We start from the raw sequence: 25410 nt of genomic DNA on the forward strand, positions 1-25410 counted from the left end.
CGTCTTCCTCTTGAAGATCTATTTATTCTCAATGGCTCACCGATCATCGAGCAAGTCAATCAAAGTCCATACTTTGTTCTCATATATGGACCCCATCTCAGATTTCATGGCCTCGAGCCTTTTCGCAGAATCTGGGCTCATCATCGTTTCCTCATAGTTCGTAGGTTCGTCATGGTCCAATAACGTGACTTCCAGAACAATATTACCGTACCACTGTGGTGTAGACCATACTCTGGTTGACCTACGAGGTATGGTACTAAGTTGATCTGAAGTTTCATGATCATCATCATTAGCTTCCTCACTAATTGGTGTAGGAATCACTAGGACTGATTTCTGTGATGAACTACTTTCCAATTAGGGAGAAGGTACAACTACCTCATCAAGTTCTATTTTCCTCCCACTCACTTCTTTCAAGAGAAACTCCTTCTCTAGAAAGGATCCATTCTTAGCAACAAAATATATTGCCTTCAGATCTGTGATAGAAGGTGTACCCAATAGTTTGTTTTGGGTATCCTATGAAGACACACTTCTCTGATTTGGGTTCTAGCTTATCAGTTTGAAACTTTTTCACATAAGCATCGCAACCCCAAACTTTAAGAAACAACAACTTTGGTTTCTTGCCAAACCATAATTCATACGATGTCGTCTCAACGGATTTAGATGGTGCCCTATTTAACGTGAATGCAGCTGTCTCTAATGCATAACCCCAAAACGATAGTGGTAAATCGGTAAGAGACATCGTAGATTGCACCATATCCAATAAAATACGATTACGACGTTCGGACACACCATTATGCTGTGGTGTTCTAGGTGGCGTGAGTTGCAAAACTATTCCACATTGTTTCAAATGAAGACCAGACTCCTAACTCAAATATTCGCCTCCGCGATCAGATCGTAGAAACTTTATTTTCTTGTTACGATGATTTTCCATTTCACTCTGAAATTCTTTGAACTTTTCAAATGTTTCAGACTTATGTTTCATTAAGTAGGTATACCCATATCTGCTCAAATCATCTATGAAGGTCAGAAAATAATGATACCCGGCGCGAGCCTCAACACTTATCTGACCACATACATCGGTATGTATTATTTCCAATAAGTCAATGGCTTGGTCCATTGTTCCAGAGCATGGAGTTTTAGTCTTCTTGCCCATGAGGCATGGTTCGCAAGCATCAAGTGATTCATGATCAAGTGATTCTATAAGCCCATCAACATGGAGTTTCTTCATGCGCTTTACACCAATATGACCTAAACGGCAGTTCCACAAATAAGTTGCACTATCATTATTAACTTTGCATCTTTTAGCTTCAATATTGTAAATATGTGTATCACTACGATCGAGATTCAGTAAACCATTTATACTGGGTGTATGACCATAGAAGGTATTATTCATGTAAATAGAACAACTCTGACTTTAAATGAATAAGCATATTGCAATAAAGATGATCCAATCATATTCATGCTCAACACAAACACCAAATAACATTTATTTAGGTTCAACACTAATCCCGAAGGTAGAGGGAGTATGCAATGTTGATCTTATCAACCTTGGAATCTCTTCCAACACACATCGTCACTTTGCCCTCAACTAGTCTCTTTTCATTTTGTAACTCCTGTTTCGAGTTACTAATCTTAGCAACTGAATCAGTATCAAATACCTAGGGGTTACTATGAACACTAGTAAAGTACACATAAATAGTCTATATATCAAATATACCTTTATTCACTTTGCCTTCCTTCTTATCCGCCAAGTATTTGGGGTAGTTCTGCTTCCAGTGACCATTCCCTTTGCAGTAGAAGCACCCAGTTTCAGGCTTAGATCTAGCTTTAGGTTTCTTCACGGGAGTGGCAACTTGCTTGCCATTCTTTCTTGAAGTTCCCTTTCTTTTGCTTTGCCCCTTTTCTTGAAACTAGTGGTCTTGTTAACCATCAACACTTGATGCACCTTCTTGATTTCTACCTTTGCTGATTTTAGCGTCATGAAGAGCTCGGGAATCGTTTTTGTCATCCCTTTCATATTATAGTTCATCACGAAATTCCAGTAACTTGGTGATAGTGACTCGAGAACTCTATCAATCACTATTTTATCTGGAAGATTAACTCCCACTCGATTCAAGAGATTGTAGTACATAGACATTCTGAGCACATGCTCACCGGTTGAGATATTCTCCTCCATCTTGTAGGCAAAGTACTTGTCAGAGGTCTCATACCTCTCGACCCGGGCATGAGTCTAAAATACCAATTTCAGCTCTAGGAACATCTTATATGCTCTGTGGTGTTCAAAACATTTTTGAAGTCCCGGTTCTAAGCCGTAAATCATGGGGCACTAAACTATCAAGTAGTCATCATACCGAGCTTGCCAAACGTTCATAACGTCTGTATCTGCTCCTGCAATAGGTCCGTCACCTAGCGGTGCATCAAGGACATAATTCTTCTGTGCAACAATGAGGATAATCCTCAGATCACGGACCCAGTCCACATCATTGCTACTATCATCTTTCAACTTATTTTTCTCTAGGAACATGAAAAAATAAATGGGGAGCTACATCGCAAGCTATTGATCTACAACATAGATATGCAAAAACTATCAGGACCAAGTTCACAAATTAAGTTCAATTAATCATTTTACTTAAGAACTCCCACTTGGATAGACACCCCTCTAGTCATCTAAATGATCACATGATCCATATCAACTAAACCATGTCCGATCATCATGTGAGATGGAGTAGTTTTCAATGGTGAACATCTCTATGTTGATCATATCTACTATATGATTCACGTTCGACCTTTCGGTCTCAATGTTCCAAGGCCATATCTGCATATGCTAGGCTCGTGAAGTTTAACCCGAGTATTCGGCATGTACAAAACTGGCTTGCACCTGTTGTATGTGAACGTAGAGGTTATCATACCCGATCATCACGTCACGTCTTAGCACGAAGAACTGTCGCAACGGTGCATACTCAGGGAGAACAGTTATACCTGAAATTTTATTAAGGGATCATCTCATAATGCTACCATCGTACTAAGCAAAATAAGATGCATAAAAGAGAAACATCACATGCAATCAAAATATGTGACATGATATGGCCAATATCATCTTGTGCCTTTGATCTCCATCTCCAAAGTATCGTCATGATCTCCATCGTCACTGGCATGACACCACGATCTCCATCATCTTGATCTCTATCAATGTGTCGTCACATGGTCGTCTCGCCAACTATTGCTTTTGCAATTATTGCTATCGCATAGCGATAAAGTAAAGCAATTATATGGTGCTTGCATCTTATGTAATAAAGAGACAACCATAAGGCTCCTGCCAGTTGCCGATAACTTTAACAAAACATGATCATATCATACAACAATTTATATCTCATCATGTCTTGACCATATCGCATCACAACATGCCCTGCAAAAACAAGTTAGACGTCCTCTACTTTGTTTTTGCAACTTTTACGTGGCTGCTACGGGCTTCTAGCAAGAACCGTTCTTACCTACGCATCAAAATCACAACGATTTTTCACCAAGTGTGATGTTTTAACCTTCAACAAGGACCGGGCGTAGTCAAACTTGATTCAACTAAAGTTGGACAAACAGACACCCGCTAACCACCGGTGTGCGAAGCACACATTTGTTGAACCCGTCTCATGAACGCGATCATGTAATGTCGGTCTGGGCCACTTCATCCAACAATACCGCCGAATCAAAGTAAAACGTTGCTGGTAAGCAGTATGACTATTATCGCCGATAACTCATTGTGTTCTGCTCGTGCATATAACATCTACGAATAGACCTGGCTTGGATGCCACTGTTGGGGAACGTAGTATTTCAAAAATTTCCTACGATCACGCAAGATCTATCTAGGATAAGCATAGCAATGAGCGGGGAGAGAGTGTCCACGTACCCTCATAGACTGAAAGCGGAAGCATTTAGCAACGCGGTTGATGTAGTCGAACGTCTTGGCGATCCAACCGATCCAAGTACCGAACATACGGCACCTCCGCGATCTGCACATGTTCTGCTCGGTGACGTTCCTCGAACTCTTGATCTAGTTGAAGCCGAGGGAGATTTCCATCAGCACTATGGCGTGGTGATGGTGATGATGAAGTTACCGGCGTAGGGCTTCGCCTAAGCACTACGATGATATGACCAAGGTGTGTAACTGTGGAGGGGGCACCACACACGGCTAAAAGATCAACTTGTCTATTCTAGGGTGCCCCCTGCCCCCGTATATAAAGGAGGGAGGGGGAGGCCGGCCAGCCGTAGTCAGCACACATGGCATCGTAGGTTCGTTAAGGGGTTAACGGCGTGCTTTGCCGTCTGCCAGCAGATGGCAAAGTGCCCAAATAGGCTAGCCAACATGCCCCCAGGTAGCTTACACGTGGCATGCTTTGCCGTCTATTGGCAGACGGCAAAGAATTACATATAGGCAAGCCCAGTGCACCCCAGGTTGCACAGGTAGCTGACACATGTGTAGGATCGAAATTATGTCTAGAGGGGGGGTGATTAGACTACTTGACCAAATAAAAATCTAGCATTTTCCCAATTTTAAGTCTTGGCAGATTTTAGCAACTGAACACAAGTCAAGCAATCAACCTACGCATGCAGTTCTAAGAGTATAAAAGTGGAATGTAAATCATTGCGGATGAAGGTAAAGGGGAGGAGTTCGGAGTGGGCAAATTCCATGTAGACACGGAGATTTTTGGCGTGGTTCCGATAGGTGGTTGTTGGGGAACGCAGTAATTTCAAAAAAATTCCTACCCACACGCAAGATCCATCTAGGTGATGCATATAAACAAGAGGGGAAGAGTGTTGTCCACGTACCCTCGTAGACCATAAGCAGAAGCATTATGACAACGCGATTGATGTAGTCGTACGTCTTCACAATCCGAACGATCCTAGCACCGAAGGTACGGCACCTCCGTGATCTGCACACGTTCAGCTCGGTGACGTCCCGCGAACTCTAGATCCAGATGAGTGTCGAGGGAGAGTTTCTCAGCACGACGGCGTGATGATGGTGATGATGAAGCTATCGGCGCAGGGCTTCGCCTAAGCACTGCAACGATATGACCGAGGTGGAAATCTGTGGAGGGGGGCACCGCACACGGCTAAGAGATCAACTTGTGTGTCTATGGGGTGCCCCCCTCCCCATATATTAAGGAGTGGAGGAGGGGGAGGGCCGGCCCCTCTATGACGCGCCCAAGGGGAGTCCTACTCCCACCGGGAGTAGGATTCCCCCATTTGCTACCTCTTGAGCACTACGTTGGTTTTCCCCGAAGAGGAAGGGATGATACAACAAACTAGCGTAAGTATTTCCCTCAGTTTTTGAGAAACAAGGTATCAATCCAGTAGGAGGCTACGCGCGAGTCCCTCATACCTGCATAAAACAAATAAATCCTCGCAACCAACGCAAATAGGGGTTGTCAATCCCTATAAGGCCACTTACGAGAGTGAGATCTGATAGATATGATAAGATAATTTTTTTGGTATTTTTATGATAAAGATGCAAAGTAAAATAAAGGCAAAGTAAATAGCAAAGGAAATAACTAAGTAGTAGGAGATCAATATGATAAAGATAGACCCGGGAGCCATAGGTTTCACTAGTGGCTTCTCTCGAGAGCATAAGTATTCTACGGTGGGTGAACAAATTACTGTTGAGCAATTGACAGAATTGAGCATAGTTATGAGAATATCTAGGTATGATCATGTATATAGGCATCACGTCCGAGACAACTAGACCGACTCCTGCCTGCATCTACTACTATTACTCCACTCATCGACCGCTATCCGGCCTGCATCTAGAGTATTAAGTTAAAAACAGAGTAACACCTTAAGCAAGATGACATGATGTAGAGGGACAGACTCATGCAATATGAAGAAAACCACATCTTGTTATCCTCAATGGCAACAATACAATACATGCCTTTGTGCCCCTACTGTCACTGGGAAAGGACACTGCAAGATTGAACCCAAAGCTAAGCACTTCTCCCATTGCAAGAAAGATCAATCTAGTAGGCCAAACCAAATTGATAATTCGAAGAGAGTTGCAAAGATAACCAATCATACATAAAAGAATTCAGAGAAGATTCAAATATTATTCATAGATAGACTTGATCATAAACCCACAATTCATTGGTCTCAACAAAACACCGCAAAAAGAAGATTACATCGAATAGTTCTCCACAAGAGAGGGGGAGAACATTGTATTGAGATCCAAAAAGAGAGAAGAAGCCATCTAGCTACTAACTATGGACCCATAGGTCTGAGGTAAACTACTCACACTTCATCGGAGAGGCTATGGTGTTGATGTAGAAGCCCTCCATGATGGATGCCCCCTCCGGCGGAGCTCCGGAACAGGCCCCAAGATGGGATCTCATGGATACAGATAGTTACGACGGTGGAACTAGGGTTTTGGCTCTGTATCTGATCGTTTGGGGGTACATAGGTATATATAGGAGGAAGGAGTATGTCGGTGGAGCAATAGGGGGCCACGAGGGTGGAGGGCGCGCCTGGGGTAGGGAGGCGCGCCCCCTACCTCGTGGCCTCCTCTTTTCTTTCTTGATGTAGGGTTCAAGTCTCCAGGTGTAACACCCCGGATGTAACTTACCTAATATGTACTCCAACTCTTGCCGTTTCCGGCGCTAAGTTATTTTATTTCCTCGGGTTCGGGTTTTCATCTCCGTGTGTGGTTTTTGTTGTCATGCATCTCATATCATGTCATCATGTGCATTGCATTTGCATACGTGTTCGTCTCATGCATCCGAGCATTTTCCTCGTTGTCTGTTTTGCATTCTGGCGCTCCTATCTCCTCCGATGGTCCTTTCTACCTTCTTTTCGTGTGTGGGGGTTAAACATTTCCGGATTGGACTGAGACTTTCCAAGCAGCCTTGGTTTACTACCGGTAGACCGCCTGTCAAGTTTCGTACCATTTGGACTTCGTTTGATGCTCCAACAGTTAACCGAGGGACCGAGTAGGCCTCGTGTGTGTTGCACCCCAACACTCTTCCAATTTGGCCCAAAACCCACCAAAACCCTCTCCATCATCTAGAGCGTTCGGTCACGATCGCATAGCCGAAAACCGCACCTCATTTGGACACTCCTAGCTCCCTCTATGCCTATAAATATCTCCCCCATTCGAAATCACGGTTGAAACCCTAGCCCCCCTCCTCCTCCAGCCGTTGGACAAAATCCAGACAGCCAGACGTTGTCCGCCCACCGCCGCCAACCAACCGGGGCACGCCACGTGGCAGCGGGCGCCCCACATTGCCACCACTCCCGCTGAGGCCCGCGAGGGCCCAAGGGCGGCCCTCCCCTTCGTCGTCCGGGCCGAGGCGCTCGTCCGTGCCGCCGCCCATCTTCCCCAGCCCCGGGCGCCCGAGCCGCCGCACCAGCTGCCGGAGCCGCCTCGCGCCATCGCCGGCGTCGTCGACCGCGGGTGCCGCGCCTCCTCCCGGCCACCGTCCACACCGGCGGCCTCGCCACCCGTCCGCGCCTCCTCCGCCGGCCCCGGATCCGGTGACCCGGCCCCTCTCCGGCGTCCTCCACCTCCTCCCCGAAGTTCTCCGGCGACCTCAAGCTTTCTGGTGAACCTCGAAGTCCGCATTTCTACAGTGTTCTCAGATCCTGATCTGAGAGGGTTGACTTTGTTCCGAAACCCTAATTATTTTGCAATGTTCATCATGCTATATCTCCGCATCCGTAGATCTGTTTTGGGCGCGTAGCATATCAAAATGTTCATCTCAAAGAGCACATCATTTCATATCGCTGCATCGTTTTCATTTGAGCTCATCTTGTTGCCCGAAATGCTGTCGGAAGAGAGCTATTTGAGTTATTTGTCACACCTGCTGCACCAAATAGCTATTTGTCATTTTTGCCATGATTAATGTGTGCATGATATGCTCCTGAGCTCTACATGTGTTTTGTTATATGCTTTGCCATCTTTACAGAGGTGCTATCCATGTATTTTTGTGATGGGTGTGGTGACTAGCACAAGCTTGAAAAGTGGTGCATTCGTTAATGCTAATTTCAGGGACTTGGCAATTCCACTAATTCCTTGATCTGTTTTTATCAATATGCCATATGTTCATGTTGTTTCCTAGTGAACCATGCCTCTTTTGAGGATGATCCGTAAGGATGATTTGTTAATATTGTAGTGCTCTGTTCATACATGTCTTTGTTTGCATTTGTGGAGCACCCTAGCATGAGTCAATCGAGCTCTACTTTTGCTATTTCGTGAATCTGCGCAGATTGTCTACTTGTTAGCGATTTTGCCGAGGATGTTGTTGTTGATCTGTGCATGCTATGTTGTTGTTCTTGCCATGTCTAGCTTATATAATGTGTATTATTGATGAGTGTATCCTTAGATTGTCATGCCATGCTCTGTAGTGAGTGCATCGAGCTCGTAAACATGCCTACTCGTTAAGATATTTGCATGCTCCAGTTTTTCACTAAGTCTGAGATCTGATTATGTTTTTGCCATCTTCACATGCTTGCAATTGTATTTTCTGATCCCTTTTGGCTCAAGGTCACTAAGGGACTTTTGTTAATCTCTTTGAGTAGCTCCATGCCATGCCTTGCTTTGCCATGTTAAGTTCCTGTAGCATCTAGTTTCCATGCTCCAAAGTGTGCTACCTGATCTGAAATTGCAGACTAGTGTTAATTTCACCAAGTCTGAAACCTGTTTATCAATTGCACTTTTTCCAGGCTTGTTTGAACCTGTTAATGGATGAATTGGCCGTAGCTCAGTGTTCATCTTTTGTTAAGCTTTATGAGTGGATCCCTGACATGTATTTTTTTGCCATGTTTGAGTGCTGTAGCATAATTATCTTGGTGCATTTAGATGGCTACTTGTTGTTTATGACAGACCGGTGCCATATTTGTTTTGCTTGCCATTTCCAAACCGTGCATCCGATTCCGGTGTTCTTTATATCGATTTCAACCGAAATCACCTCACCTTTCTGGTGGCACTCTTGGATTTACATGTTGAGGCCAGGTTCATTCATCCCTTGTCAATCTTGCATATGCATCAAATATCGCATCCGGCATAGCATACCATGTTTGCATCATGTTGTCTGAGCTTTGCACGTGGTTGATTGTGTTCCTTTTGCTTGTTTGTCTTGTTTGGGTAGAGACGGGAGACGAGTTTGCTAACAACGAGCCCGTTGAGTTTGCTTTCGAGGATCCAGCCAACTCTGACAATTTGCAGGCAAGATGATCATACCCTCGAAATCACTTCTATCTTTGCTTTGCTAGTTTCTCGCTCTTTTGCTATGCCTATGCTACGATGCCTACCACTTGCTTATCATGCCTCCCAAGTTGCCATGTCAAACATCTAACCCACCATGTCCTAGCAAACCGTTGATTGGCTATGTTACCGCTTTGCTCAGCCCTTCTTATAGCGTTGCTAGTTGCAGGTGAAGATTGGAGAACGTTCCTTGTTGGAACATTGTTTATTTGTTGGGATATCATTATATTATCTTGTTATCTTAATGCATCTATATACTTGGTAAAGGGTGGAAGGCTCGGCCTTTTCGCCTAGTGTTTTGTTCCACTCTTGCTGCCCTAGTTTCCGTCATATCGGTGTTATGTTCCCGGATTTTGCGTTCCTTATGCGGTTGGGCGATAATGGGAACCCCTTGACAGTTCGCCTCGAATAAAACTCTTCCAGCAATGCCAAACCTTGGTTTTACCATTTGCCACCTAGGCTCTTTTTCCCTTGGGTTTCCGGAGCCCGAGGGTCATCTTTATTTAAACCCCCCTGGGCCAGTGCTCCTCTGAGTGTTGGTCCGAACTGGGCAGCCTGTGGGGCCACCTGGGGGAAACTCGAGGGTTGGTTTTACTCGTAGCTTGACCTATCTGAGTGTGCCCTGAGAACGAGATATGTGCAGCTCCTATCGGGATTCGTCGGCACATTCGGGCGGTGTTGCTGGACTTGTTTTGTCTTTGTCGAAGTTGCCTTGTAGAACTGGGATACCGAGTCTGATCGGAATGTCTCGGGAGAAGGTTTATCCTTCGTTGACCGTGAGAGCTTGTCATGGGATAAGTTGGGACTCCCCTGCAGGGATTTGAACTTTCTAAAGCCGTGCCCGCGGTTATGGGCAGATGGGAATTTGTTAATGTCCAGTTGTAGATAACTTGAACCTTAACTTAATTAAATGAATCAACTGTGCGTGTTACCGTGATGGTCTCTTCTCGGCGGAGTCCAGGAAGTGAACACGGTGTTGGAGTAATGTTTGCCGTAGGTTGTTCTCTAGTCCTTCGTTCGAGCTTTGCCTTCTCTTCTCGCTCTCTTTTGCGAATAGGTTAACTACCATATATGCTAGTCGCTCGCTGCAGCTCCACATATTACCTTACCTTACCTATAAGCTTAAATAGTCTTGATCGCAAGGGTGCGAGATTGCTAAGTCCCTGTGGCTCACAGATTATTTCCAAACCAGATGCAGGGCCTGATGACTCCGTTCCAGATGATGCGCTTGAGTTCAAGTGGGAGTTCGATGAAGCCTCCCGTCGCTACTATGTGTCTTTCCCTGATGATCAGTAGTGGTGCCCAGTTGGGGCGATTGGGACCGTGTCGCATATGGGGTTGATCTTTTATTTTGGTACCGTAGTCGGACCATGAGTGATTGGTTGATGTAAAGCTATTTATGTACTTTGTTTGACGTGGCGAGTGTAATCCATCTATGTACCTTCCCTTTTATTATCTATTTACATGGGATGCTGTGAAGATTGCCTTACTTGCGACATTGCTTTCAATGCGGTTACGCCTCTAAGTCGTGCTTCGACACGTAGGAGATATAGCCGCATCGAGGGCGTTACAAGTTGGTAATCAGAGCCTTCCCCTACCTTAGGAGCCCCCATTGCTTGATCGAATTAGCGGCCGAGTTGAGTCTAGAAAAATGTTTTGAGTCATTTAGGAATCATATATCAGAGAGTTTAGGAATTTTTTTACTCCCCAGTCCCTTCATCGCTCTGGTAAGGCATCCTGACGTAGAGTTTTGACTCTTCTCTTCTCAAATTTCACAAAAAAATTTAGGATCTCACGGGTATCTTGTAATCGTTCCGATCGATTTGTGACGAGAACATTGTTCTTGGTGCCTCCTGTCATTTAGGGGTTGTGGCAGTGTCCCGGGGAGTTGAGCTCCGAGGTGTTGTCATCACAATTTTATCGTTGCTGTTCTGGAATACTTGAGTTTAGTTCGCCGACATCGAAAATCTCTTTTATGCAGTTGTTGGTGAGATAACCTCGACACCACCCAGTACTGGGGCGGGAGTTCGGGAGTATTGCCATAACTTGTATAACGGATGCTTTTCGAAGGTTGAGGTAGATGGTTTCCGAAGTGTTTCTCAGCTATGTGTTGAAGGATGGATACAGCTGGATGTAGGATTTGCTAGATTTGGGTGAGATATTATGCTTCCCCTGTATCCCCAACACCTGATTGCATAACCGGAAAGGTTCGGGAGTTTCATAGGTGGGAATTCTTGTAGCTCTAGTTCTTCTTCCACGGATATTTGGTTTGAGATTGGGTGATCTTTAACGAGTATTCGTTCTTGCTCTGTATCTTGTTGATTTTATTCCTCTACCTAAATTCTAAGTGGCTTCTCAATTTATGTATATGTGACCATGTCAATCGGAATGCATTCGTTCATTTTGTTCGGATGTGAAGGCTATATGTTGCAATTTCTACCCGTTGGATTCAGCTTCAAGTTTATCTGTCAATGTGCTAATGGATGTCAACCTCTTCATGATGGCTCCTCCAATGCACACGACTCCGAATCCTGATCCGCCACCACCACCCCCTCCTCCGGAGGCATGGCAAGCTATGATGGCCACAACCAATGCAAACACGCAGTTGATCATGCAAATTCTTCAAGAGCGCAACTAAGCGAACCAAGCGAACCAAGGTAACCAAGGCAACAATCAAAATCACTTTGCTACACTCAACCAGTTCCTTGCTAACTAGCCAAAGACCTTCAGCAATTGTGTTGAGGCAACGGATGCTGACGATTGGCTCGTGGACTTGTGCAAGCATTTCGAGTGCAGTAACGTCAGGCCTGAGGACTTTGTCAAGTTCGCTTCCTTCCAACTCAAAGACCAAGCTGCAGAATGGTTCCAGTAGTACAAAGATTCCAGAGGAGGCCGTGTGATTACCTGGGATGAATTCCGTCAAGACTTCAAAGCTCATCATATTCCTCAGAGTGTGGTTGAAAGCAAGTGTGAGGAATTCCGCAACCTGAAGCAAGGCTCTTTGTCTATCTATGACTACAACAAGTTCTTTTAGAAGCTCACTCGCTTTGCTAAGCAGGACGTCCCTGACGAGAAGAGCATGATATACCAGTTCAGGGGTGGTCTCAGAGAAGAAATTCAGCTAGCTCTTGTTCTCTTCGAGCCCTTGAGGTACGATGAGTTCTACAACATGGCATTGAAGCAAGAGGCTGCTCAACTGAAATGTGATGCTTCCAAGAAGCGAGTCAGAGATGCTACTCCTTCTTCCTCTACTCAAGTGGCTATGCAGCAGAAGTATTGGCTTCCTCCTCCTCCGTTCCGGCAGCTGTATCAGAAGAGCAAAGGTGGTAGTGGATCTTCCCACCCACCCAACCCTGGCTTTCAGAACAAGACTTCGTCTCAAGCTTCAAGATCGAGTGATCCGTATCACCGTCCGCTTTTAGAGGTCACGTGCAACAAGTGCCAACAGAAGGGTCACTATGCCAACAAATGCTTCAATCAGAGGCGTCTCCCTCCTCCTCCTCCTGTGAGATCGGCAAGTACAGATGTGGTCAAGCATAACCCCAAGCACGCCAAGGTCAACTTGTTGAATGCAGCTCAGGCAGAGGACTCATCAGATGTCATCATGGGTAACCTTCCTGTTAACGATGTTCCTGCAAAAGTACTTTTTGATACTGGTGCATCACATTGTTTCATGTCAAAGCCATTTTTTGCCAAGCATGAATTCGTTTCTTCTCATTTGGGCAAACAAATGGATATAGTTTCTCCTGGCAAACGTTTGAGTGCAAGTCTGGAGGTTCCAGATGTTACTATCACCTTGGGCGACTACAAGTTTCTTTCTTCCCCAATGGTCCTTGGCAACTCGGATATTGATCTTATTCTCGGAATGGATTGGCTTTCTAAGCACAAGGCGCAGCTTGATTGTGCTGCCAGGCAGATTCAATTGGCTCATTCGTCTGAGGATATAATTGTCTTTGCCACTCGTGATGATACAATCCGTCTATTTTCTCTCAATGAGAAGGGTGAACTCGATGCCATCTCACAAATTCCAGTCGTTTGCGGATATCAAGACGTCTTTCCATAAGAGCTTCTAGGAATGCCTCCGCACTAGCAAGTTGAATTCGTCATCGATCTTGAGCCTGGCATGGAACCGATGTGCAAACGTCCTTACAAGCTCGGACCTGAAGAGTTGAAGGAGCTGAAGAAGCAACTCGATATTCAAGAGCGAATGGGTCTCATCTGACCTAGTTCTTCTCCGTGGGGTTGTGGAGTTCTTTTTGTGAAGAAGAAGGATGGAACAGACCGACTTTGTGTTGACTACCGTCCATTGAACAAGAAGACTATCAAGAACAAGTACCCACTTCCCAACATCAACGAGCTGTTCGAACAACTCAAAGGTTCCCAAGTATTCTCCAAGCTTGATCTCCGTATGGGTTATCACCAGATTCGAATCCATGAGCAAGATATTCCCAAGATGGCTTTCAGAACAAGTTATGGTTCATATGAATACACTGTCATGTCTTTTGGCCTCGTCAATGCTCCTCCGACTTTTTCTCGCATGATGAACTTCATCTTCAACGCCTACACAAATGACTTTGTTTTGGTCTATCTCGACGACATTCTGGTCTTTTCGAAGAACAAGGAAGATCATGCCAAGCACTTGCATTTAGTGCTCGATAAGCTCAGGGAACATGAGTTCTAAGCCAAGTTCTCAAAGTGCTAGTTTTGGCTCGATGAGGTTCTTTATCTTGGGCATATCATCTCTGCCAAGGGCATTGCGGTGAATCCTGAGAAGGTGTCTGCAATTGTGAATTGGGAACCACCTCAGAACGTGAAGCAACTCCGTAGCTTCCTCGGTCTCGCAAGCTATTGTTGAAGGTTCGTTGAGAACTTTTCAAAGATCGCAAAGCCTCTTTCAAACCTTCTCCAGAAGCACGTCAAGTACGTTTGGTCTCCAGAATGTGACATCGCTTTGAACACTTTGTAAGAGAAATTGGTCATTGCTCTAGTTCTGACTCCTCCCGATGAATCCAAACCATTGGAGGTCTTCTGCGATGCCTCTCTTCAAGGTCTTGGTGCAGTGTTGATGTAAGAGAAGAAAGTTGTGGCTTATACCTCTCGCCAGTTGAAGCCCAACAAGAAGAACTACCCCACTCATGACCTCGAGTTAGCGGCAGTTGTGCATGCTCTTTTGACTTGGAGACATCTCTTATTGGGAAGAAAAGTGGACATCTTCACTGACCACAAGAGTCTCAAGTACATCTTCACTCAGCCTAATCTCAACCTCAGGCAGACTCGTTGGGCCGAAATAATTCAAGAGTATAATCCGAGTATCGAGTATACTCTAGGCAAGGCCAATGTGATTGCTGACTCTTTGAGCAGGAAGGCGTACTGCAACAGTCTGATTCTCAAGCCTTATCAACCCGAGCTTTGTGAAGCTCTCCGCAAACTCAATCTGCAAGTTGTTCCTCAAGGTTTCCTCGCCAACCTTCAAGTCTCTCCTACCTTGGAAGACCAGATTCGTCAGGCTCAACTTCTTGATGCTATGGTGAAGAAGGTGAATATTGGGATTGCCAAGAGTCAACCCAAGTACAAGTGCTACCGCCTTGATGACAAGGATACTCTCTTCTTCGAGGATCATATTGTTGTGCCCAAAGGTGACCTTCGTAAAGTGATCATGAATGAGGCTCACAATTCACTCCTCTCCATCCACCCTGGGAGCACGAAGATGTATCAGGCCCTCAAGCAGGCTTATTGGTGGACTCGAATGAAGCGCGAGATTGCTAAGTTCGTGAATGAGTGTGATGTCTGCAGAAGAGTGAAGGCAGAACACCAAAGGCCAGCTGGTCTCCTACAACCTCTTACCATTCCAGAATGGAAGTTTGACCACATTGAGATGGACTTTGTGACTGGGTTTCCAAAGTCCAAGCGTGGCAATGATGCTATATTCGTTGTCATTGACAAACTCACTAAAGTGGCTCACTTTCTGCCTATCAAAGAGTCTATCACTATAGCTCAATTGGCGGAGCTTTATACCTCTCGGATTGTCTCGCTGCACGGCATTCCACAGATGATGTCTTCAGACCATGGCAGCATCTTTACCTCCAAGTTTTGGGATTCTTTTAAGAAGGCCATGGGCACCAACATCCGCTTTAGCACAGCTTTCCATCCTCAAACTAGCGGTCAAGTCGAGCGTGTCAATCAGATTCTTGACGATATGCTGAGGGCTTGTGTGATCTCCTTCGGCATGAAGTGGGAACATTATCTTCCATACACTGAATTCTCCTATAACAACAGTTTTCAAGCCAGTTCGGGCAAGGCCCCATTCAAAATTCTGTATGGCAGGAAGTGCCGTACCCCTCTCATTTGGTCAGAAACCGGTGAATGTCAACTTCTGGGAAATGACTTAGTCACAGAGGCAGAAGAGATGTGCAAAGTCATTCATGATAACCTCAAAGCAGCGCAATCGCGCCAGAAGAGCTACTATGATAGTAAGCACCGTGATTTGGCTTTCGAGATCAGAGATCATGCTTACCTCCGCGTCTCTCCAATGAAAGGTACTCGTCACTTCGGTATCAAAGGGAAGCTTTCCCCTAGATACATGGGTCCTTTCAAGATCGTCAGCAAGAGAGGCGATCTCGCCTATCAACTCGAGCTTCCTTCAAACTTTGCAAATGTGCACGACGTGTTCCATGTCTCTCAGCTCCGCAAATGCTTCAAGACTCCTGACCGCACCGTCAACTTTGAAGACATTGATCTCCAAGAAGATCTCTCTTATCGTGAGCACCCCGTTGCTATTCTTGAAGAGATTGAACGCAAGACTCGCAATAAGTCAATCAAATTCCTCAAAGTCAAGTGGTCACACCATTCCGACCGTGAAGCCACCTGGGAACGCGAGGATCACCTTCGTTCTGAGTACCCGGCGTTCTTCCAGTCCTAGATCTCGGGACAAGATCCTTTCGTAGTGGTGGAGTGTTGTAACACCCCGGATGTAACTTACCTAATATGTACTCCAACTCTCGCCGTTTCCGGCGCTAAGTTATTTTATTTCCTCGGGTTCGGGTTTTCGTCTCCGTGTGTGGTTGTTGTTGTCATGCATCTCATATCATGTCATCATGTGCATTGCATTTGCATACGTGTTTGTCTCATGCATCCGAGCATTTTCCCCGTTGTCCATTTTGCATTCCGGCGCTCCTATCTCCTCCGGTGGTCCTTTCTACCTTCTTTTCGCGTGTGGGGGTTAAACATTTCCGGATTGGACCGAGACTTGCCAAGCGGCCTTGGTTTACTACCGGTAGACTGCCTATCAAGTTTCATACCATTTGGACTTCGTTTGATGCTCCAACAGTTAACCAAGAGACCGAGAAGGCCTCGTGTGTGTTGCAGCCCAACACCCTTCCAATTTGGCCCAAAACCCACCAAAACCCTCTCCATCATCTAGAGCGTTCGATCACGATCGCGTGGCCGAAAACCGCACCTGATTTGGACACTTCTAGCTCCCTCTATGCCTATAAATATCTCCCCCATTCGAAATCACGGTTGAAACCCTAGCCCCCCTCCTCCTCCAGCCGCCGGACAAAATCGGGACGGCCGGACGTTGTCCGCCCGCCGCCGCCGACCTACCGGGGCGCGCCACGTGGCAGCGAGCAACCCACATCGCCACCACTCCCGCTGAGGCCCGCGAGGGCCCAAGGCCGGCCCTCCCCTTCGCCGTCCGGAACGAGGCGCTCGTCTGCGCCGCCGCCCGTCTTCCCCAGCCCCGGGCGCCCGAGCCACCACACCAACTGCCGGAGCCACCGCACGCCATCGCCGGCGTCGTCGACCGCAGGTGTCGCGCCTCCTCCCGGCCACCGTCCACGCCGCCGGCCTCGCCACCCGTCCGCGCCTCCTCCGCCGGCCCCGGATCGGGCGACCCAGCCCCTCTCCGGCGTCCTCCACCTCCTCCCCGAAGATCTCCGGCGACCTCAAGCTTTCCGGCGAACCTTGAAGTCCGTGTTGCTACAATGTTCTCAGATCTGGGACTACATGTGTTTTGTTATATGCTTTGCCATCTTTACAGAGGTGCTATCCATGTATTTTTGTGATGTGTGTGGTGACTAGCACAAGCTTGCAAAGTGGTGCATTCGTTAATGCTGATTTCAGGGACTTGGCAATTCCACTAAGTCCTTGATCTGTTTTTATCAATATGCCATATGTTCGTGTTGTTTCCTAGTGAACCATTCCTCTTTTGAGGATGATCCGTAAGGATGATTTGTTAATCTTGTAGTGATCTATCCATCCATGTCTTTGTTTGCATTTATGGAGCACCCTAGCTTGAGTCAATCGAGCTCTACTTTTGCTATTTCGTGAATCTGGGCAGATTGTCTACTTGTTAGCGATTTTGCCGAGGATGTTGTTGTTGATCCGTGCATGCTATGTTCTTGTTCTTGCCATGTCTAGCTTATATAATGTGTATTATTGATGGGTGTATCCTTAGATTGTCATTCCATGCTCTGTAGTGAGTGCATCGAGCTCGTAAACATGCCTACTCATTAAGATATTTGCATGCTCCAGTTTTTCACTAAGTCTGAGATCTGATTATGTTTTTGCCATGTTCACATGCTAGCAATTGTATTTTCTGATCCCTTTTGGCTCAAGGTCACTAAGGCACTTTTGTTAAGCTCTTTGAGTAGCTCCATGCCATGCCTTACTTTGCCATGTTAAGTTCCTGTAGCATCTAGTTTTCATGCACCAAATTGTGCTACCTGATCTGAAATTCCAGACTAGTGTTAATTTCACGAAGTCTGAAACCTGTTTATCAATTGCACTTTTTCCATGCTTGTTTGAACCTGTTAATGGATGAATTGTCCATAGCTCAGTGTTCATCTTTTGTTAAGATTTATGAGTGGATCCCTGCCATATATTTTGTTGCCATGTATGGGTGCTTTAGCATAATTATCTTGATGCATTTAGATGGCTACTTGCTGTTTATCGCAGACCGGTGCCATATTTGTTTTGCTTGCCATTTCCAAACCGTGCATCCGATTCCGGTGTTCTTTATATCGATTTCAACCGAAATCACCTCACCTTTCCAGTGGCACTCTTGGATTTCCAAGTTGAGTCCAGGTTCATTCATCCCTTGTCAATCTTGCATATGCATCACATATCGCATCCCGCATAGCATACCATGTTTGCATCATGTTGTTTGAGCTTTGCACGTGGTTGATTGTGTTCCTTTTGCTTGTTTGTCTTGTTTGGGTAGAGCCAGGAGACGAGTTCGCTAATGAAGAGCCCATTGAGTTTGCTTTCGAGGATGCAGCCAACTCTGACAACTTTGCAGGCAAGATGATCATACCCTCGAAATCATTTCTATCTTTGATTTGCTAGTTGCTCGCTCTTTTGCTATGCCTATGCTACGATGCCTACCACTTGCTTATCATGCCTCCCAAATTGCCATGTCAAACCTCTAACCCACCATGTCCTAGCAAACCATTGATTGTCTATGTTACCTCTTTGCTCAGCCCTTCTTATAGTGTTGCTAGTTGCAGGTGAAGATTGGAGATCGTTCCTTGTTGGAACATTGTTTATTTGTTGGGATATCATTATATTATCTTGTTATCTTAATGCATCTATATAATTGGTAAAGGGTGGAAGGCTCGGCCTTTTCGCCTAGTGTTTTGTTCCACTCTTGCCGCCCTAGTTTCCGTCATATCGGTGTTATGTTCCCGGATTTTGCGTTCCTTATGCGGTTGGGTGATAATGGGAACCCCTTGACAGTTCGCCTTGAATAAAACTCTTCCAGCAATGCCCAACCTTGGTTTTACCATTTTCCACCTATCCTCTTTTTCCCTTGGGTTTCCGGAGCCCGAGGGTCATCTTTATTTAAACCCCCCTGGGCCAGTGCTCCTCTGAGTGTTGGTCCAAACTGGGCAGCCTGTGCGGCCACCTCGGGGAAACTCGAGGGTTGGTTTTACTCGAAGCTTGACCTATCTGAGTGTGTCCTGAGAACGAGATATGTGCAACTCCTATCGGGATTTGTCGGCACATTCGGGCGGTGTTGCTGGACTTGTTTTGTCTTTGCGTAGTTGTCTTGTAGAACCGGGATACCGAGTCTGATCGGAATGTCTCGGGAGAAGGTTTATCCTTCGTTGACCGTGAGAGATTGTCATGGGCTAAGTTGGGACTCCCCTGCAGAGATTTGAACTATCGAAAGCCATGCCCCGGTTACGGGCAGATGGGAATTTGTTAATGTCCGGTTGTAGATAACTTGAACCTTAACTTAATTAAATGAATCAACTGTGTGTGTTACCGTGATGGTCTCTCCCCGGCGGAGTCCGGGAAGTGAACACGGTGTTGGAGTAATGTTTGCCGTAGGTTGTTCTCTAGTCCTTCGTTCGAGCTTTTGCTTCTCTTCTCGCTCTCTTTTGCGAACAGGTTAGCCACCATATATGCTAGTCGCTTGCTGCAGCTCCACATATTGCCTTACCTTACCTATAAGCTTAAATAGTCTTGATCACGAGGGTGCGAGATTGCTGAGTCCATGTGGCTCACAGATTACTTCCAAACTAGATGCAGGGCCTGATGACTCCGTTCCAGATGATGTGCTTGAGCTCAAGTGGGAGTTCAATGAAGCCTCCCGTCGCTACTATGTGTCTTTCCCTGATGATCATTAGTGGTGCCCACTTGGGGCGATCGGGACCATGTCGCATATGGGGTTGATCTTTTATTTTGGTACCGTAGTCGGACCATGAGTGATTGGTTGATATAATGCTATTTATGTACTTTGTTTGACGTGGCGAGTGTAAGCCAACTATGTACCTTCCCTTTTATTATCTATTTACATGGGATGTTGTGAAGATTGCCTTACTTGCGACATTCCTTTCAATGCGGTTACGCCTCTAAGTCGTGCTTCGACACGTAGGAGATATAGCCGCATCGAGGGCGTTACACCCGGGTCTTGTTCGTTGTGAAAATCACGTTCCCGAAGGTTTCATTCCATTTGGACTCCATTTGATATTCCTTTTCTCCGAAACCCTAAAATAGGCAAAAAACAGAAATTATGGGCTGGGCCTTCGGTTAATAGGTTAGTCCCAAAAATAATATAAAAGTGGATAATAAAGCCCAATATGTCCAAAACAGTAGATAATATAGCATGGAGCAATCAAAAATTATAGATACGTTGGAGACGTATCAACCTTCCCTAGTTGGATTAGGAGAAGAAGGAAGGGGGAGAGAGGGGGAAGGAAAGGGGGGCACCTCACCCAATTAGGATTGGGCTTGGGGGGCGCCCCCTCCTAGGCTCCCTTCTTCTCTCTCCGGCCCACTATGTCCCAATAAGGCCCATATACTTCCCGGGGGGTTCCAGTAACCTCCCGGTACTCCGGTATATGCCCAAACTCAACCAGAACCATTCTAATGTCCAAACATAGGCTTCCAATATATCGATCTTTATGTATCGACCAGTCCGAGACTCCTTGTCATGTCCGTGATCTCATCCGAGACTCCGAACAACCTTCGGTACATCAAAACACATAAACTCATAATGCCGATCGTCATCGAACGTTAAGCATGCGGACCTTACGGGTTTGAGAACTATGTAGACATGACCGAGACTCGTCTCCTAGTCAATAAACAATAGCGGAACTTGGATGCTCATATTGGTTCCTACATATTCTAGAAAGATCTTTATCGGTCAAACCGCAGAACAATATACATTTGTTCCCTTTGTCATCGGTATGTTACTTGCCCGAGATTCGATCGTCGGTATCTCAATACCTAGTTCAATCTCGTTACCGGCAAGTCTCTTTACTCGTTCCGTAATGCTACATCTTGTAACTAACTCATTAGTTACATTGCTTGCAAGGCTTATAGTGATGTGCATTCCCGAGAGGGCCCATAGATACCTCTCCGTTACACAGAGTGACAAATCCTAATCTCGATCTATGCCAACTCAACAAACACCATGGGAGACACCTGTAGAACATCTTTATAGTCACCCAGTTACGTTGTGACGTTTGATAGCACACTAAGTGTTCCTCCGGTATTCGGGAGTTGCACAATATCATAGTCATACGAACATGTATAAGTTGTGGAGAAAGCAATAGTAGTGAACTAAACGATCATCGTGCTAAGCTAACGGATGGGTCAAGTCAATCACATCATTCTCTAATGATGTGATCCCGTTCATCAAACGACAACTCTTTGTACATGGCTAGGAAACTTAACCATCTTTTATTAATGAGCTAGTCAAGTACAGGCATACTAGTGACACTATGTTTGTCTATGTATTCACACATGTACTAAGTTTCCGGTTAATACAATTCTAGCATGAATAATAAACATTTATCATGACATAAGGGAATATAAATAACAACTTTATTATTGCCTCTAGGGCATATTTCCTTTAGTCTCCCACTTGCACTGGAGTCAATAACCTAGATTACATTGGGATGATTCTAACACCCATGGAGTCTTGGTGCTAATCATGTTTTGCTCGTGAGAGAAGCTTAGTCAATGGGTCTGAAACATTCAGATCCGTATGTATCTTGGAAATCTCTATGTCTCCCTCCTTGACTTGATCGCGGATAGAATTGAAGCATCTCTTGATGTGCTTGGTTCTCTTGTGAAATCTGGATTCCTTTGCCAAGACAATTGCACCAGTATTGTCACAAAAAGATTTTCATTGGACCCGATTGTCAGTGTACAAAAAGAGGGGTACGCTTTTTGTACCCCTATAACTATGCACAGGCAGTCTGAGCCACAGGCACCACCACACTGAGCAAGGCAAGGGAGGTGAGCCAAGGTAAGGCTGAAGCTCAGGAGAAGCAGAACGACGCCAAGACCAAGACCACAAAGAGCAAAGGGGACGAAGCGGACCCCCCCCCCGGCAAGATCCTTGCCAGGAGGCGTTTTTAGCAAACCCGACAAGACCCTTGCCATGGCAGCTCGCCCCACACCTACGGGGTGAGTCACACTTGAGTCCACTGCCCCCATGGGGCAAGGATTCGGGAGACATCCCCGTGGTGGCATGCAGATCTTTGTGAAGACATTCAAGATTAGATACACCCTTTAGAAGATGATGATCCTTGGCGGGATCCCAGCCAAGGAGTACCATAAGGCCCCCGGCAAGAGCCTTGCCGGGGATGACAGCAAGCGCCACGGCAAGACCCTTGCCGGGGCCCCGGCAAGGCCCTTGCCATGAACACCCATAGGGCCACCATCAGGCCCACGCCAGTCAAACCTCCATCGCCGTTCGCATGCAGCTGCCGACCCAACCAGCTGGGCAGGTACCTGCATGGCGGTATGCGGATCTTCGTGGAGACCCACCACTGCGCCACCTCAGTTGCTTGCCTACCTACATGGCACCGCGGGCGCTGCTGGCCAGGGCGCTTGTCGACACGAGAGGGAGCAGCGACGCACGGGACAGGGCTCTCCCCCGTCCCTGATAAAGCAAGGACACCTGGGCAAGACGCATTAAATGTGCCTTGTCATGTACTGCGAGGGATAACCTCTCATCACTGTACCCTTTCCACCTCCTGTGTGCCACTGTGGCAACCCCCTTTCCTATAAAAGGAGGCCCGATGCGACCAGGAGGAGGATTCGGCTTTTTGGAGCTCCTCACCCCCCATAGCTAGCTCAAGAACACAGATATACAATCCACCAAAGCAGGAGTAGGGTTTTACGCATCCCCGCGGCCTGAACCTGGATAAACGAACCGTGTGCTATCTGTTTGATCCACTCTTCTCACGACCCCGCGCCCCGCAACCGTAGTAGGGATTCTTGTGATCCCATAGGTGTCATTCCCACCGACATCTTTGGCGTGCCAGGTAGGGGGTGCAATTGTGAGAATCGTCTCTAGCAGTTAGCCCGGCACTCCTTCATCTTCGTGACCCTTGAAGAAGAAAGGAGGCCAGAAGATCGACACTCGAGCGATCGAAAACAGAAGCTAAGTTGCACTGAACCCTTATTTGTGCTACCCTTCTTATTTGAGGTTATTCCCCTCGGAGATATTTGCTTTGTATGAGAAACCTGCACGCCAGGGGGCTCTACCATGATCGGCAATGCCCTTGCCCTGTTTCGAGTCCGCTCAACAGCTCAAGCGGCTGCATCGAGAATGGCAGAGTAGCCTTCCGCGATCTGCAACGCCCCCGATTCTGACTCGAGTCAAGCTCGACAGTTCGAGCGGCCTCGTTCAGAATGGAAAGGTGGCTCGTCCGGCAGCATGCGTACCTGGCTGGCCATGGGGATCCGTCCCCAAAACGCCGCTAGGGGCTTCCGTGCCGGCAAGCCTTCCCGATCGACGTAGGGCACGCATACAAAGAGGAATCGAATGGGGAAACAACATGCATGAAAATTAAGATTACTTCAAAGTTATATTACATCACATCATAGCTGCGGTTCTAACTAAAGATAAAATTTGTCTTGGTCAGGAACCCGCAGCGGCGAAGAAGAACGGGATGCCTAATCCCGGCGCTGGCCTTCCACCCTCTTGATTTCGTCGATGCAGTCGGTGATGGGCTTGATGCGCTCCTTGAGCACCGTGAGGTCAGCACCATCCGACAAGTTCTTCATCGCGGCCGCGAAGTCAAGATCGGGATTCCAGTACGCCGTCGGTGAGGACCTTGGTCACAACCCTCTAGAAAAGTCGCCGGGCCTCCTCGGCCAGCGTGGCCATCCTGTTGGAGTGAAGATACGCCAAGGCTCCGAGGACGCCCTCGAAGAACAGGGTCAACTTGGTGTTGACGGCCCCGCTGCGCTCAGGGGTGTACCTCACGTGTACCTCCTCCAAGCGGCTGATCCATCTGTTCTCACCCGCCACATAATCCTGGTGGGAGGCGGCCTCGTTCGCCCGCGGCTGCTTCTCCTCCTCCAGGCTCCTGGTCAAGGTCTCCTCCCGAGCCCTGCTCTCCGACAGCATCTTCTCGAGATCCTCCAGCTTCAGCTTGAGGTCTCTGACGGAGTTTTGCGCGTCGGAGAGCTCCCCAGCCCTGCTGATGACCGCTCCTTGCGCCTCCTCCAAGGCGCTGTTGAGCGTGCTCTTCTCGTTGGACAGCTTGAGGGCCTGCTCCTTCAGCTCGTCCTGCGCCACCTCCAACTCCCTTACCTTGCCGGCATGGGCCAGAGCCTGGGCATCGAGTGCCTCCTTGTGCCTCTGCTCCAGCTCGCGAGTCCGCCGCGCGACAAGGGCCTCGAGCTCCTCATCCTTGCCATGGAGCGCTGCGGCAAGCTTTGCCTCATGCGCGGTGAGGTCCTCTTCCTGGGAATCCAAGGTGGCTTGATGCTGGATCCGGGCGGCCTCGGCCGCGGTAGCCAAGTTCGCCGCCTTTTCCTGGGCCTTCTCGATGTCGGCCATCTTCATTGTGAGCTCCACATCGCGCTCGGCCAATTTCTCCTGAAAGGCCCTCTGCTCCTCGCGAGCCTACTGGAACCAGGTCTGCGTCTCGGCAACGCGCGCCTTGAAGTCCACCTCCGGGTTGTCCACCGTTGCCATCCTGGACTTGACCTTGTCCAGGCGAGCACGGTAGAGCACTTGGAGCTTCCGGAAATTGGCCCCCATGGCACGGAAAAGCTGCTCTTCTGGAGAACCGTCGCCACCAACGCCCGGCTCATCAACAACTTCGAGCCCGGTGGCGGCAAGCACCTCGCCGTCGAAAACTTCCCCTTCAGCGGGCGCCCGGCTTGACGCCCCTGGGAGGTGGACGAAGAGATTGTCGCCCACCTTCAGATACCTGCCGGGGCCCGAGGTTGAGGAGGAGGGAGGCTGGTCACCCACCACCTCTTCCTTGGCGGAGGCCTTGCGGGCCCCACCGACAGGTCCACCGCTGGTGCCCTCGGCAAAAGCCTCACCGGTCGCCTTGGTGGCCACCGCCGCGGTGTCCTCGGCAGCATCCTTGGCGGCCTCCTCCGTAATGTTCCCAGCAACAGTATCCACGTCCTCCATACCTATTGAAGGAGGGCCTGGGCAGCAACGGGAGCAATGAAGCCAAGAAAAGAATAAGTGAAAAACAGGGATGAAGGACAGGCGACCCACCAGTGCCAGGCTGTGAAGCAGAAGTCCCCTCTCCGCCAGCATTTGGCCCCGTGGCAGAGCCACCAGCGCCCAAGTTCCCCTCTTCCTCCATGGGTGTGGGATCCGTGCCTGATGCCCTTGCCGGGACACCTCCCGCGGTGGCGTAGTCGATGGGGGTGGTGTGTTAGGAGTAGCCCTCTGT

General features: G+C 47.5%; 1 pseudogene; it reads right to left on the bottom strand.

Annotated features, from left to right (window-relative positions):
- Positions 1-25139, bottom strand: part of LOC123187042 (uncharacterized) — a 103568-nt pseudogene extending 78429 nt beyond the window's left edge.
- Positions 25140-25410: the final 271 nt, after the last annotated feature.

This window comes from Triticum aestivum, chromosome 1A (assembly GCF_018294505.1).
Source record: "Triticum aestivum cultivar Chinese Spring chromosome 1A, IWGSC CS RefSeq v2.1, whole genome shotgun sequence".
Taxonomy (NCBI): Eukaryota; Viridiplantae; Streptophyta; class Magnoliopsida; order Poales; family Poaceae; genus Triticum; species Triticum aestivum.